The sequence below is a fragment of the Poecilia formosa genome, unplaced genomic scaffold (genome assembly GCF_000485575.1).
Source record: "Poecilia formosa unplaced genomic scaffold, Poecilia_formosa-5.1.2 Scaffold745, whole genome shotgun sequence".
Taxonomy (NCBI): domain Eukaryota; kingdom Metazoa; phylum Chordata; class Actinopteri; order Cyprinodontiformes; family Poeciliidae; genus Poecilia; species Poecilia formosa.
Genome location: NW_006800684.1, coordinates 97,458 through 103,015, shown reverse-complemented (window position 1 = coordinate 103,015; position 5,558 = coordinate 97,458). Strand labels below are relative to the sequence as shown.

Genomic DNA, 5,558 nt, shown 5'->3' with positions numbered 1-5,558 from the left:
GCAGGTATAACAGCAGGTAAATGGTGGTGAAACCAAAACCATCCATCCTCTTTATGAGATCATGGAGATCATGGGCAATAGGAACATTTATTAGTCATTTATTGATGGTGCAATAATTATTCTTAACCAAACTAAATAATATTTACCTCCAGCATGCTAAGTGTTTTACTGTATTCACAAATTGTTGATAATGTGATTCATGAATATCATTTATCGTTTTAGAGTCGAAGGAATTTTTATGTGTATTTGATATCTGTTAACATTTGTCCCAGTTATAAATGTTAAAGTAATTCCTGTGTTAAATTGGACAGTTTATTGAAAATCACGGAAACTGAGTGATGACCTCATCAAGAACGCCTGTTCCAATTGGTGAACTAGCGAACTGCTTCCTTGTGAACTCGGTAAGAACGGACTTTCAACTGTTTTTGCGGGTCCGTATGGCCAAGAACGTTCCGTTCTGTTCTATTCTTTTCTACTCTGCTCTGTGTGTCAGCCACCCTGAAGTTCTTCTGGTCGACCCAAACTCACCTGGAGAAGCTTGAATATGTCCAGAACCGACCCGATAGATTCCACCTGTGGTTCTGCCGCGTCAGACTTATGGCCCAGAACAATAAGCGCCATCGGGTCGGGTGGATGGTGGTTGGTGTTCATCCCTCAATCAGACAGTTGACGGTTTGATTCCCTCTCTCTGTCTGCCTTTTCACTTGGGGAAAACACTTCATCCCCCTGGTCAGAGGGCAAGGTGGGACCCAAATAGCCTGATAGCCTGGCAGACTTGTAGCCTGATAGACTTGTAGCCTGATAGACTGATAGACTTGTGGCCTGATAGCCTGGTAGCCTTGTAGCCTGATAGTCTGGTAGCCTTGTAGCCTGATAGTCTGGTAGCCTTGTAGCCTGATAGACTTGTAGCCTGATAGACTAATAGACTTGTGGCCTGATAGCCTGGTAGCTTGATAGCCTGGTAGCTTGATAGTCTGGTAGCCTTATAGCCTGATAGTCTGGTAGCCTTGTAGCCTGATAGCCTGGTAGCCTGATAGCCTGGTAGACTTGTAGCCTGATAGCCTGGCAGACTTGTAGCCTGATAGTCTGGTAGCCTTGTAGCCTGATAGCCTGGTAGCCTGATAGCCTGGTAGACTTATAGCCTGATAGTCTGGTAGCCTTGTAGCCTGATAGCCTGGTAGCCTGACCGGTGTGACAGATGGGGGACTGGGCCACGGTCCGAGGCTGCGGCACAACCGGAGCAGCTTGATGCGGTGTGACGGTGTGTCGGGTAACAGTGTCGGGGCGGGCAGAGCTCAGTCAGTTCTGATCAGGTACCGGGTCAGTTCTGGACCTCAGGTCGGTTCCGATCCAGAAGAGGGTCCAACCTGCAGCAGCTGGGATTCCTCTGTGGTCTAAACTGGGAGCTACTGGGACACCTGGCCAAAATGGCTGTTTATCCTGGGGGTGATCTTTAACCCCCCAGGTCCAGGGTTCTTGCTAAAGACTTACATGTTTACTACCTTTGTCTCTGCATGTCCTTCCTGTCCTCTGCTTCCTGTCCCTCCCTGATGTCTCCATTGTCTGTGCTGGGTTCTGGTGAACCGGGTCAGAGACACCAGCAGCTGCAGGACTCAGAGTGTCTTCCATTCCTCCCATAGCTGCCACAGTGCAGGACGGGGACGGGCAGGGGGCTGCATTGTTTTCCAGCAGCTGGACATTGTCCTCATCTTTCTGTCCAGCAGGGACAGGATAATCTGTCCAGCAGCTGCTGCAGCGCGTCATGTGATCTGTTGTTTTTCTGCAGATCATCCGTCCTCGCCAGCTGACGGCGTCCTGATGGACGTCCTGATTTATGGTCCAGGTCCACAAATACCAGAACCAACACCATCTTCATTGGCTGACAGGAGGGACACAGGACATTTATGAGGACATTTCTACAATCTGAAGACATTTCTGTGGTGTGGCTAGATGTTTTATTTCCAGGACATTTGTGAGGTCATTTGTGAGGACACGGGCAGACAGTGACTATCTCCTTAATGAGGATGTTTTGCCCGTTCTCCGGTTTGTGCCTTCACTCCCTCACAGGAAGCGGTCTTCATGAAACGTCTCAGCCTTGGCGCAGTCCTCAGAGGACGGTTGGTCTCTCAAACAATGTGACGTTTCGTCCCGGAGATGAAAGTTTAATGATTCTGCAGGAGAAAGTGGGATGATGAAACCTCACATCAAGACAAGATGCTGCTCTGCCCTGGGCTCTGTCTGCAGGCGCTTCGACGTCCCACGTCCTCTTCCGGGGACATGAACATAGTCTGATGGAGACAAACTGATTAGGGACGGAAAGAAGATTAAAAAATAAAACAGTTTAATTTTAAAGATTTTTTTGTGTTCCAGTTATTGGTCGACTTGATGAAGAACTCAGGATCTCCTGAGTTCTTCATCAGAGTTGGACTTTTATTTTCAAGAGAAAATATTAAAGTCCAGGTTAAACCTTTTCCTGCTCAACCTGATCTTAGCAAGGCAGTTTGACTTTTTACGCACATTTTAACAACAAGGTGGTTCAAAATCCTTTGAAACTAGAACTGTACCAAGGCCTTGGTATATTTCTAGAAGGTACCAGAAACACTGATGGTGGATGGATGAAGGTTGGATGCTCAGTCCAGCAGCAAGTGATTATGATGGTTTTGAAACCTAACAGTTTTTTTTTTTTCAGAACACTTTGGCTGCCATGTTGTTCCATTAAATGGATCCAGTCAGGACCAAAGTGATGTTCTACGGGTCAGAACGGAACCGGTCCATGTCTCAAACAGAACATTAAATAATTAACGGAAATCATTCTGAGACAATTTCAGAACATTTTAAACATTTTAGACATAGACATCAATAGTAGACCCCTCATGGAGCGCTGAGTCCTACGTAACAGCGGCCGCCATCTTGTATGTGGCAGCAGGGATCGGAGCTCCTTTAGTCCTGTTCTGTGTTTCAATCCTTTTACGAAACAAACTGGATTCACTGGCATCACCTTCCACAGGTAAGGATGAAAGATCAGAATTACTTTGCAGCCAGAAATTCGTTTCTAAACAACCGGAAAATATTTCCTATGTAGCTTAATTGGCCTGAAATAACCGCTGATTGTTAGCATAGCAGCTAACGATTTCACACCGTTTTCTAATGAGAGAGGTGATAAAAACCCGCTGTTAGAGGAGAAGTTCATTAGAAACCAGAGGATTTAGTGAGGAAAGATCAGTCAGGATCAGAGCTGGAGCTGCTGTTCTTCAGTCTGTTTCCAGCTCAGCTTCTCCATGTCGGTATTTAGCTATAAAGATGCTACGAGTCAGAGCCCAACATGCTGAAAATGGCTTTTTATGAATGTCAAGGAAACATACGAAACATATCGTATGTATTTTCTATTAACTATTGGATCATTTCTCTTTTATCCTTGGCTTTAGCCTGTGAACCAGGACGTCTCAGAAGTCATTGAGTTCTCCCAGTGTGACCAGCAGACTGAAGCCTGTGACCAGTGTTCCCAGTATAATAAATAAATATTTTATTCTTTAACTTTGTGTATTTTTAAATATCTCAGTCTGAAGTATTAGTGTATTAATACAGCTTATGTAATGAAATAAGAATAATTTACTCTGTTAGAATTATTTTCACTCTTTGCTGTCAATAGCAGAGTTGACGTATAATAAATATTTTTTCTCTGGAAAAAAGTAAGAAAAATATGTAGTTTAATGTTTGACAATGACTGATTTATAAATCAAAAGTCATTTCTCAATAACGTATAAAAAATAAATACAAGAAAATAATTTGTTTCTAGTCTTGAAACGTTAAATGTACATTAAATTATGGAATTATGTAAATATGTTCTTTAATTAAACACTGTAAAAGTGTCTGTTCATCAGTATCATTATAAAAATGATCAGACATAAATACATAAATACGACCCCATGAGGGGTCGTATTTATGTCTATGATTTTAGAGCCCTTCTTTTCTGTACGTCTACTGTGACGTCATGACGCTGGGGCGGAGTTTGAAGGCGAGCCGGGATTCCTGAGGATTACCCATCATGCCCCGCGGGTAAAGATGGCAGCAGATCAACTTTTCTCGGAGCTCTGAGCGGATTCTATCTCCAGTAACGGAGCTCCTATCCGGGCCGCTGCTACCCTCACTGACCGCCGTCCGGCTGCCCTGCCCGCAGCACTGCTACCGGGAGTCGGATCGGTCCGGAGCCCCCAGCTCCTGCTCTCCCAGCCGGAGGAAGGACCGCGGACCTCGGACTGAAGTTTGTCTACCCTCGGCGGTGCCGCCCCGGGCCGCGCTGGGCCGCGCTGACCGCCGCTCGGGTAAGCTGGCAGCGGGCTGCGGGGCTGCGGGCGGCCGGCGCGAGGCTGGCTGCTCAGAACGACCGGTGCGACAGACGGGGAACTGGGCCACGGTCCGAGCCGCGGCGGCACCGGAGCAGTTTGATGCGGTGTGACGCTGTGTTGGGTAACGGTGTCGGGGCGGTAAACTGAGCGGTTCGGGCCGGGCTCCGGCACACGAAGCCCCGCTGGGTTTGTCGTGTTGTCCCCGGACTGCCTTGCAGACAGAACCCAGGGCTGCAGCGTGACTGCGCCTGACAGACAGCGGAGTGGAAAAACACTCAACGAGTCACACACCTGCAGCCAGGCGGCCAATCAGAGGCCAGCACCCCCCATGGCTGCTGGGGGTCCATGGATCCGGGTCTGACTCGGATCAGTTCAGGAATCAGTTCAGGAGGAGGCAGGGAATCCCAGCAAGGCATTCTGGGTAATTTCCTGCTGGGATAATCAGGAATGGATTCTCTTGGACGGGTTGATGGTTCTTAGCCGATCATTACCTAGTTCTGGTTCTGATCCAGATTGGACACTGGAAACCTGCAGGTGTGGTGATCAGCCTGGTCCGGTTCCAGATAGAGGGGATTAACTGGACCAACCAGAACCACCAGAACGGGTCAGAACCCGGTCCAGTTCCAGGTATAGAACAGATAGGAGGGCCCGCTGGACCAGAACCACCAGACATTGTATCACTGCAGCCTGGTTCTGCAGAACCTTCTGACTGAACAACCTGACCCACTGCTCTTCTGGTCTCCAGAACCTGAGGACCCGTCCTACCAGCAGACTGATCAACCGGGCCGGTGGTTCTGGAGGCTCTGGAAGGACTGGTTCTGGTTCTGTCAGTCCTTAATGGTTCTGATCAGAACCTGCAGGCGCTCTGTGTTCTGAATGGAAACAGGAAGTGATGTCAGAGGTTTGATGGTTCTGTTTCATCTGGACCGAGCCGGTTCTGATGGAGGATCCGGTTCAAAGTGGGAGAGAAAGAGGAGATGGTGTGTGTGTGTATGTATGTCATATGAGCCGGCCGGGTCGGTGGTTCTGGTGTCATGTTCAGGTGGGTCACATGACCCGACTCCAGCCTCCCAGACAGAAGGACCTCTGGCTGCAGAGCAGAACCAGAACCAGGCAGGAAGGATGAAGGAGTAGCTCTTTGGTTCTGGTTCTGATCAGAACCCGGTTTTAATGACTCTGTGTTTTTTCAGGTTATCGGATCAGAACACAGAA

At 47.9% G+C, this 5,558-nt stretch overlaps 1 protein-coding gene and 1 long non-coding RNA gene across 3 annotated transcripts in view; both read left to right on the top strand.

Annotated features, from left to right (window-relative positions):
- The first annotated feature begins 115 nt into the window (after window positions 1-115).
- Window positions 116-2,348, top strand: LOC107834747 (uncharacterized). Its single transcript, XR_001660562.1, has 2 exons — window positions 116-401; window positions 1,787-2,348. It is a non-coding gene; the product is annotated as an uncharacterized LOC107834747 (long non-coding RNA).
- Window positions 2,349-4,021: 1,673 nt separating this feature from the next.
- tjap1 (tight junction associated protein 1 (peripheral)) overlaps window positions 4,022-5,558 on the top strand; it is a 21,615-nt gene continuing 20,078 nt past the window's right edge. Inside the window, exon 1 of one of the 2 annotated variants that reach the window (XM_007542940.2) lies at window positions 4,022-4,322. The gene's annotated coding sequence lies outside the window, so the exon portion shown is untranslated. Of the gene's footprint in view, window positions 4,323-5,361; window positions 5,537-5,558 lie in introns of those variants that run through there. The other variant, XM_016666583.1, reaches the window with a different exon arrangement.